Below are 9,560 nucleotides of genomic sequence, written 5' to 3' on the forward strand. Positions count from 1 at the left end.
GGAGCCCGCCGCCGAGGAGCGCCGCGCCCGCGCCGCCCGATCTTCCTCTCTGCCGCCCGAAGCCCGCCGGCGCCGCCCCCGCTCTTCTCCGGCACGGGTCCGCCGCCGCCTGCCTCCTCAATTCCGGCCGACGATCCTCGAGAGTCGTGCCACTGCTACAGTACACGTGGGCTAGATCTGGATCCGGTTTCATCTCGGTTGACTTTCTTTGCCCGAAACCCTAATAATTTTCTATGTTCATCATGTCGTATCTCCTCATCCGTAGCTCCGTTTTGGGCATATAGCATATCAAAATGTTCGCCTCAGAAAGCACATAATTTCATTCCATTGCATCATTTTCATTTGAGTTCATCTTGATGCCCGAAATGATATTAGAAGAGTGCTAGTTGAGATATTTGTCAGATCTGCTCCTCCATTTAGATATTTGTCATTTTTGCCATGATTATAGTGTGCATGATATGCCCATGAGCTCTACATATGTTTTGTTAAGGGTTTTCCATCTTTCCAGAGGTGAAACCCATGTATTTTTGTGATGTGTGGTGACTAGCACAAGCTTGCAAAGTGGTGCATTTGTTAATGCTGATTTGAGGGACTTAGCATTTCCACTAAGTTCTTGGACTGTTTATCTGATATGGCCATATGTTCATGTTGTTTCCTAGTGATCCGTGCCTCTTTTGAGGATGATCAGTAAGGATGTTTTGTTAATATTGTAGTGCTCTATCCATCCATGTCTTTGTTTGCAATTATGGAGAACCCTAACTTGAGTCAATCGAGCTCTACTTTTGCTATTTCGTGAATCTGGGCAGATTGTCTACTTGTTAGCGATTTTGCCGATGATGTTGTAGTTGATCCGTGCATGCTATGCTATTGTTCTTGCCATGTCTAGCTTGCATTTTGTGTATTATTGATGGGTGTATGCTTAGTTTGTCATGACTTGCTCTGTGGTGAGTGCATCGAGCTCATAAACATGCCTACTTGATATCTGTTTTAGCATGCTCCAGTTTTCACTAAGTCTGAGAACTGATTATGTTTTTGCCATGTTCACATGCTTGCAAATGTATTTTCTGATCCCTTTTGGCTCAAGGTCACTAAGGGACTTTTGTTAAGCTCTTTGAGTAGCTCCATGCCATTCTTTACTTTGCCATGTTCAGGTCCTGTAGCATATAGTTTTGCTGCTCCGAAGAGTGCTATCTGATCTGAAATTCCAGACAAGTGTTAATTTCACTAAGTCTGAGATCTGTTTACCATATGCATTTTTGCCATGCTTGTTTGACCCTGTTAATGGATGAATTGGCCGTAGCTCATTGCTAGACTTTTGTTAAGAATCATGAATGAATCCCTGCCATGTATTTTTATGCCATGTTTGAGTGCTGTAGCATATTCATCTTGTTGCATTTAGATGGCTACTTGCTGTAAATCGCACAACGTGGTCATATTTGAATTGCTTGCCATTTCCAAACCGTAGCTCTGATTCCGGCGTTCTTTTTATTGTTTTCAAGAGATTTCATCTCATCTTTCCAGTGGAACACTTGGATTTCCAAGTTGAGGCCAGGTTCATGCATTCCTTGTCACATCTTGCATATGCATCACATATTGCATCCCGCATAGCATACCATGTTTGCATCATATTGTTTGAGCTTTGCACGTGGTTGATTGTGTCCTTGTTGCTTGTTTGTTTTGTTTGGGTAGAGCCGGGAGATGAGTTCTCTAACGAGGAGCCCGTTGAGTTTGCTTTCGAGGATCCAGTCAACTCTGACAACTTTGCAGGCAAGATGATCATACCCTCGAAATCATTACTATCTTTGCTTTGCTAGATGCTCGCTCTTTTGCTATGCCAATGCTACGATGCCTACCACTTGCTTTCAAGCCTCCCAAATTGCCATGTCAAACCTCTAACCCACCATGTCCTAGCAAACCGTTGTTTGGCTATGTTACCGCTTTGCTCAGCCCCTCTTATAACGTTGCTAGTTGCCGGTGAAGATTGGAGCCCGTTCCTTGTTGGAACATTATTTACTTGTTGGTATATCATTATATTGCCAAGTTATCTTAATGCATCTATATACTTGGTAAAGGGTGGAAGGCTCGGCCTCTCGCCTAGTGTTTTGTTCCACTCTTGCCGCCCTAGTTTCCGTCATATCAGTGATATGTTCCCGGATTTTTGCGTTCCTTACGTGGTTGGGTTATAATGGGAACCCCTTGATAGTTCGCCTTGTTTAAAGCTTTTCCAGCAATGCCCAACCATGGTTTTACCATTTGCCACCTAGCCTCTTTTTCCCTTGGGTTTCCGGAGCCCGAGGGTCATCTTATTTTAAACCCCCCGGGGCCAGTGCTCCTCTGAGTGTTGGTCCACCTGTCAGCTGCCGGTGGCCACCAGGGGCAACTTTGGGCTGGCCTACCCGTACCTAGGACAATCTGAGTGTGCCCTGAGAAAGAGATATGTGCAGCTCCTATCGGGATTTGTCGGCACATTCGGGCGGTGTTGCTGGATTTGTTTTAACCTGTCGAAGTGTCTTGAAAAACCGAGGTACCGAGTCTGATCGGAACGTCTCGGGAGGAGGTCTATTCCTTCGTTAATCGTGAGATCTTGTCATGGGCTAAGTTGGGACTCCCCTGCAGGGATTTGAACTTTCGAAAGTTGTGCCCGCGGTTATGGGCAGATGGGAATTTGTTAATGTCCGATTGTAGATAACTTGAACCCTAACTTATTTAAAATGAATCAGCTGAGTGTGTTACCGTGATGGTCTCTTCTCGGCGGGGTCCGGGAAGTGAACACGGTGTTGGAGTAATGCTTGCGGAGGTTGCTCTCTAGTTTCTCGCTCGCGCTTTGCCTCCTCTTCTCGCTCTCTTTTGCGAACTGTTTAGCCACCATATATGCTAGTCGCTTGCTGCAGCTCCACATATTTTACCTTGCCTTACCTATAAGCTTAAATAGTCTTGATCGCGAGGTTGCGAGATTGCTGAGTCCCTGTGGCTCACAGATTACTTCCAAACCAGATGCAGAGCCTGATGATTCCGCTCCAGGTGACGCGCTTGAGCTCAAGTGGGAGTTCGACGAGGACTCTCAGCGATACTATGTGTCTTTCCCTGATGATCAGTAGTGGTGCCCAGTTGGGGTGATCGGGACCGTGTCGCATGTTGGGTTATCTTTTATTTTGGCGCCGTAGTCAGGCCATGAGTGTTTGAATGATGTAATGTTATTTATGTACTTGATTGACGTGGCGAGTGTAAGCCAACTATGTTATCTCCCCTTTATTATTTATATTACATGGGATGTTGTGAAGATTGCCTAACTTGCGACATTTCTTTCAATGCGGTTATGTCTCTAAGTCGTGCCTCGACACGTGGGAGCTATAGCCGCATCGAGGGCGTTACAAGTTGGTATCAGAGCCTTCCCCGACCTTAGGAGCCCCATTGATTGATCATTATTAGCGGTCGAGTTGTGTCTAGAAAAATGTTTTGAGTCATTAGAAATTATATATCGGAGAGTTTAGGAATTATTTTTACTTCCCAGTCTCCTCATCGCTCTGGTAAGGCATCCTGACGTAGAGTTTTGACTCTTCTCTTCTCAAATTCACTAAATTTTTTTTAGGATCACGCAGGTATCTTGGAATCGTTCCGATGGTTTTGTGACGAGAACATTGTCTTGGTGCCTCCTGTCAGGGGTTTTGTGGAAGTGTCCCGGGGAGTTGAGCTCTGAGGTGTTGTCATCATAATTTTATCGTTGTAGTTCTAGAATACCTGAGTTTAGTACGCTGACATCGATAATCTCTTTTATGCAGTTCGTTGGTGAGATAACCTCGACGCCACCCAGTACTGGGGCGGGAGTTCGGGAGTATCGCCATAACTTGTATAACGGATGCTTTTCAAAGGTTGAGGTAGATGGTTTCCGAAGTTTTTCGCGGTTATGTGTTGAAGGATGGATACAGCTGGATGTAGGATTTGCTAGATTTGGGTGAGATATTATGCTTCCCCTGTATCCCCAACACCTGATTGCATAACCGGAAAGGTTCGGGAGTTTCATAGGTGGGAATTCTTGTAGCTCTAGTTTCTTCTTCCATGGATATTGGTTTGAGATTGAGATTTCTTACCGATTATTCGTTCTTGATCCGTACCTTTTTAATTTATTTCTCTACCTAATTCTAAGTGGCTTCTCAATTTATGGATATGTGACCATTTCAAGAGGAATGCATTCGTTCATTTTGTTCGGATGTGAAGACTATATGTTGCAATTTTTATTCCATTGGATTCAGCTTCAATATTTGTCTATCAATGTGCTAATGGATGTCAACCTCTTCAGGATGGCTCCTCCAATGCGCATGACTCCGAATCCTGATCCGCCACCACCTCCACCTGCTCCGGAGGCATGGCAAGCTGTGATGGCCGCAACCAATGCAAACACGCAGTTGATCAAGCAAATTCTTCAAGAGCGCAATCAAGCGAATCAAGGCTACCAAGGGAACCAAGGCAACAATCAGAATCACTTTGCTACACTCAACCAGTTCCTTGCTAACGGGCCAAAAACTTTCCGCAATTGTGTTGAGGCAACTAATGCTGACGATTGGCTCGTGGATCTGTGCAAGCATTTCGAGTGCAGTAACGTCAGGCCTGAGGACTTCATCAAGTTCGCTTCCTTCCAACTCAAAGATCAAGTTGCAGAATGGTTCCAGCAGTACAAGGATTCCAGAGGTGGACTTGTTATTACCTGGGATGAATTCCGTCAAGATTTTAGAGCTCATCATATCCCTCAGAGCGTGGTTGAAAGCAAGCGTGAGGAATTCTGCAACCTAAAGCAAGGCTCTTTGTCTGTCTATGACTACAACAAGTTGTTCCAGAAGCTCGCCCGTTTTGCCAAGCAGGACATCCCTCATGAGAAGAGCTTGATATACCAGTTCAGGCGTGGTCTCAGAGAAGAAATTCAGCTAGCTCTTGTTCTCTTTGAGCCCTTGAGGTACGATGAGTTCTACAACATGGCATTGAAGCAAGAGGCCGCTCAACTGAGGTGTGATGCTTCCAAGAAGCGAGTCAGAGATGCTACTCCTTCTTCCTCTACTCAAGTGGCCAAGCAGCAGAAGTATTGGCTTCCTCCTCCTCCGTTCCGTTAGCCGTATCAGTAGAAGAGCAAAGGTGGCAGTGGTTCTTCCCACCCACCCAACCCTGGATTTCAAAACAAGACTTCGTCTCAAGCTCCAAGATCGAGTGCTCCATACCACCGTCCGCTTTCAGAGGTCACGTGCAACAAGTGCCAACAGAAGGGTCACTATGCCAACAAATGCTTCAATCAGAGGCGTCTCCCTCCTCCTCCTCCTGTCAGATCGGCAGGTACAGCTGTGGTCAAGCATAACCCCAAGCACGCCAAGGTCAACTTGATGAATGCAGCTCAGGCAGAGGACTCGTCAGATGTCATCATGGGTAACCTTCCTGTTAACGATATTCCTGCAAGAGTTCTTTTTGACACTGGTGCATTGCATTGTTTCGTGTCGAGACCTTTTGCATCTAAGCATGATTTTGTTACTCAAGTGTTGTCGAAACCGTTGGCTATTGTCTCTCTGGCCCGTCAAATGACATCTCGTGTATGCGTACCGGATGTTACAATCACTTTGGGTGACTATAAGTTCTTGGCCTCTCCAAATGTTCTTGGTGACTCGGATATTGATCTTATTCTCGGAATGGATTGGCTTTCTAAGCACAAGGCTCAGCTTGATTGTGCAGCCAGGCAGATTCAATTGACTCATTCGTCTGAGGATGTAATTGTCTTTGCCGCTCGTGATGATACCATCCGTCTATTTTCTCTCAATTAGAAGGGTGAACTGGATGCTATCTCGCAAATTCCATTCATTTGCGAATATCAAGATGTCTTTCCAGAAGAGCTTCCAGGAATGCCTCCGCACCGGCCAGTTGAATTCATCATCGATCTTGAGCCTGGCACGAAACTAGTGTGCAAGCATCCTTACAAGCTCGGACCTGAAGAGTTGAAGGAGCTGAAGAAGCAACTCGATATTCAAGAGAGAATGGGTCTCATCCGGCCTAGTTCTTCTCTGTGGGGTTGTGGTGTTCTTTTTGTGAAGAAGAAGGATGGAACGGACCGACTTTTTGTTGATTACCGTCCATTGAACAAGAAGACTATCAAAGAACAAATACCCACTTCCCAACATCAACGAGCTGTTCGAACAACTCAAAGGTGCCCAAGTATTCTCCAAGCTTGATCTCCGTATGGGTTATCATCAGATTCGAATCCGTGAGCAAGATATTCCCAAGACGGCTTTCAGGACAAGCTATGGTTCATATGAATACACTGTTATGTCTTTTGGCCTCGTCAACGCTCCTCCGACTTTCTCTCGCATGATGAACTTCATCTTCAACGCCTACACCAATGACTTCGTTTTGGTCTATCTCAACGACATTCTGGTTTTCTCGAAGAACAAGGAAGATCATGCCAAGCACTTGCGTTTGGTGCTTGATAAGCTGATGGAACACCAGTTCTACGCCAAGTTCTCCAAGTGCGAATTTTGGCTCGATGAGGTTCTTTATCTTGGTCATATCATCTCTGCCAAGGGCATTGCGGTGAATCCTGAGAAGGTGTCTGCAATTGTGAATTGGGAACCTCCTCAGAACGTGAAGCAACTCCGTAGCTTCCTCGGTCTCACAAGCTACTGTCGAAGATTCGTTGAAAACTTTTCTAAGATCGCGAAGCCTCTCTCAAATCTTCTCCAGAAGCACGTCAAGTACGTTTGGTCTCCGGAGTGTGACATTGCTTTCAACACGTTGAAAGAGAAATTGATCACTGCTCCAGTTCTGACTCCGCCTGATGAATCCAAACCGTACGAGGTCTTTTGTGATGCCTCTCTCCAAGGCCTTGGCGCAGTGTTGATGCAAGAGAAGAAAGTTGTGTCTTATACCTCTTGCCAGTTGAAGCCCAATGAGAAGAACTACCCCACTCATGATCTCGAGCTGGCGGTAGTTGTGCATGCTCTTTTGACTTGGAGACATCTCCTATTGGGAAGAAAAGTGGACATTTTCACTGACCACAAGAGTCTCAAGTACATCTTCACTCAGCCTAATCTCAACGTCAGGCAGACTCGATGGGTCGAAATGATTCAAGAGTATAATCCGAGTATCAGGTATACTCCAGGCAAGGCTAATGTGATTGCTGACGCATTGAGCAGGAAGGCTTATTGCAACAGTCTGATTCTCAAGCCTTATCAACCCGAGCTTTGTGAAGCTTTCCGCAAACTTAATCTGCAAGTTGTTCCTCAAGGTTTCCTCGCCAACCTTCAAGTCTCTCCTACCTTGGAAGACCAGATTCGCCAAGCCCAGCTTCTTGATGCTATGGTAAAAAAGGTGAAGATTGGGATTGCCAAGAGTCAACCCAAGTACAAGTGCTACCGCCTTGATGACAAGGATACTCTCTTCTTCGAGGATCGTATTGTTGTGCCCAAAGGTGACCTTCGTAAAGTGATCATGAACGAGGCTCACAATTCTCTCCTCTCCATCCACCCTGGGAGCACGAAGATGTATCAGGACCTCAAGCAGGCTTATTGGTGGACTCGAATGAAGCGCGAGATCGCTTAGTTCGTGAATGAGTGTGATGTCTGCAGAAGAGTGAAGGCAGAACACCAAAGACCAGCGGGTCTCCTTCAACCTCTTGCCATTCCAGAATGGAAGCTTGACCACATTGAGATGGACTTCGTGACTGGGTTTCCAAAGTCCAAGCGTGGCAATGATGCTATATTCGTTGTCATCGAGAAACTCACTAAAGTGGCTCACTTTCTGCCTATCAAAGAGTCAATCACTGCAGCTCAATTGGCGGAACTCTATACCTCTCGGATTGTCTCTCTGCACGGTATTCCACAAGTGATCTCTTCAGACCGTGGCAGCATCTTTACCTCCAAATTTTGGGATTCTTTTCAGAAGGCCATGGGCACCAACATCCGTTTCAGCACAGCTTTCCATCCTCAAACTAGCGGTCAAGTCGAGTGTGTCAACTAGATTCTTGAAGATATGCTCAGGGCTTGTGTGATCTCCTTCGACATGAAGTGGGAGGATTGTCTTCCTTATGCTGAATTCTCCTACAACAACAGTTTTCAAGCAAGTTCGGGCAAGGCCCCATTTGAAATTATGTATGGCAGGAAGTGTCGTACCCCTCTCAACTGGTCCGAAACCGGTGAATGTCAGCTTCTCGGAAATGACTTAATCACAGAGGAAGAGGAAATGTGCAAAGTCATTCGAGATAACTTCAAACCAGCCCAATCCCGTCAGAAGAGCTACTATGATAGTAAGCACCGTGATTTGGCTTTCGAGATCGGAGATCATGTTTACCTTCGCGTCTCTCCTATGAAAGGTACTCGTCGCTTCGGTATCAAAGGGAAGCTTGCCCCCAGATACGTGGGACCTTTCAAGATTGTCAGCAAGAGAGGCGACCTCACCTATCAACTCGAGCTTCCTTCAAACTTTGCAAATGTCTCTCAGCTCTGAAAGTGCTTCAAGACTCCTGACCGCACCGTCAACTTCGAGGACATTGAGCTCCAAGAAGATCTCTCATATCGTGAGCACCCCGTTGCTATTCTTGAAGAGACTGAATGCAAGAACCGTAGCAAATCAATCAAATTCCTCAAAGTCAAGTGCTCACACCATTCCGACCGTGAAGCTACCTGGGAACGCGAGGATCACCTCCGTTCTGAGTACCTGGCGTTCTTTCAGTCCTAGATCTCAGGACGAGATCCTTTCGTAATGGTGGAGTGTTGTAACACCCCGGATATGATTTACCCAATATGTAATCCAACTCTTGCCGTTTCCGGCCTTAAGTTATTTTATTTTCTCGTGTTCGGGTCTTTGTCTCCGTGTGTTGTTATCGTTGTCATGCATCTCATATCATGTCATCATGTGCATTGCATTTGCATACGTGTTCATCTCATGCATTCGAGCATTTTCCCCGTTGTCCGTTTTGCATTCCGGCGCTTCGTTCTCCTCTAGTGGTCATTTCTACCTTTCTTTCGTGTGTGGGGATTAAACATTTCCGGATTGGACCGAGACTTGCCAAGAGGCCTTGGTTTACTACCGGTAGACCGCCTGTCAAGTTTCATATCATTTGGACTTCGTTTGATACTCCAACGGTTAACTGAGGGACCGAAAAGGCCTCGTGTGTGTTGCAGCCCAACACCCCTCCAAGTTGCCCGAAACCCACCAAAACTCTCTCCATCATCTAGAGCGTTTGATAACGATCGCGTGGCTGAAAACCGCACCTCATTTGGACTCTCCTAGCTCCCTCTACCTCTTTATAAAGACCCCCTCCTCCAAATTCGCGGATCCCCTCTCCCAAACCCTAAAAATCGGATCTCCGCCGCCGCCGGACACGTCCGGACGAGTCGGACGTGTACGGATCCGCCACCGCCGCCATCTGGTACCTCCCCACTCGCCCGCGAGCGCCCCACATCGCCGGCCCGTGAAGCCCGCCGCGGGGCCTCTCCAGCCCGCGCTCGGCCGCCGCCGCCCCGCGGGAGACCGCGCCTCCCCGCGCCCATCTTCCCCGACGCCAACGAGCCACCGCCTCCACCGCCCAGCTC

Source organism: Triticum dicoccoides, chromosome 4A (genome assembly GCF_002162155.2).
Source record: "Triticum dicoccoides isolate Atlit2015 ecotype Zavitan chromosome 4A, WEW_v2.0, whole genome shotgun sequence".
Classification (NCBI taxonomy): Eukaryota; Viridiplantae; Streptophyta; class Magnoliopsida; order Poales; family Poaceae; genus Triticum; species Triticum dicoccoides.